The 310-nt window shown below is 55.8% G+C and overlaps 1 pseudogene; it reads left to right on the top strand.

Moving 5' to 3' along the window:
• Positions 1 to 310, top strand: part of LOC108802357 — a 38594-nt pseudogene that overhangs the window by 20852 nt on the left and 17432 nt on the right.

Genomic DNA, 310 nt, shown 5'->3' on the forward strand with positions numbered 1-310 from the left:
TGAGTAGGTCCACCTTCTGACCCGTCCGGGCATGGACCTCTGGAGGTGTGGTGTGGTATCTGGATGACCCCCCTAATATTGAGTAGGTCCACCTTCTGACCCGTCCGGGCATGGACCTCTGGAGGTATGCTGTGGTATCTGGATGACCTCCCTAATATTGAGTAGGTCCCCCTTCTCCTGACCCGTCCAGGCATGGACTCCACTAGACCTCTGAAGGTGTGCTGTGGTATCTGGATGACCCCCCTAATATTGAGTAGGTCCCCCTTTTCCTGACCCGTCCAGGCATGGACTCCACTAGACCTCTGAAGGT

Source organism: Nanorana parkeri, unplaced genomic scaffold (genome assembly GCF_000935625.1).
Source record: "Nanorana parkeri isolate BGI_ZX_2015 unplaced genomic scaffold, ASM93562v1 scaffold2824, whole genome shotgun sequence".
In the NCBI taxonomy this organism is placed as follows: Eukaryota; Metazoa; Chordata; class Amphibia; order Anura; family Dicroglossidae; genus Nanorana; species Nanorana parkeri.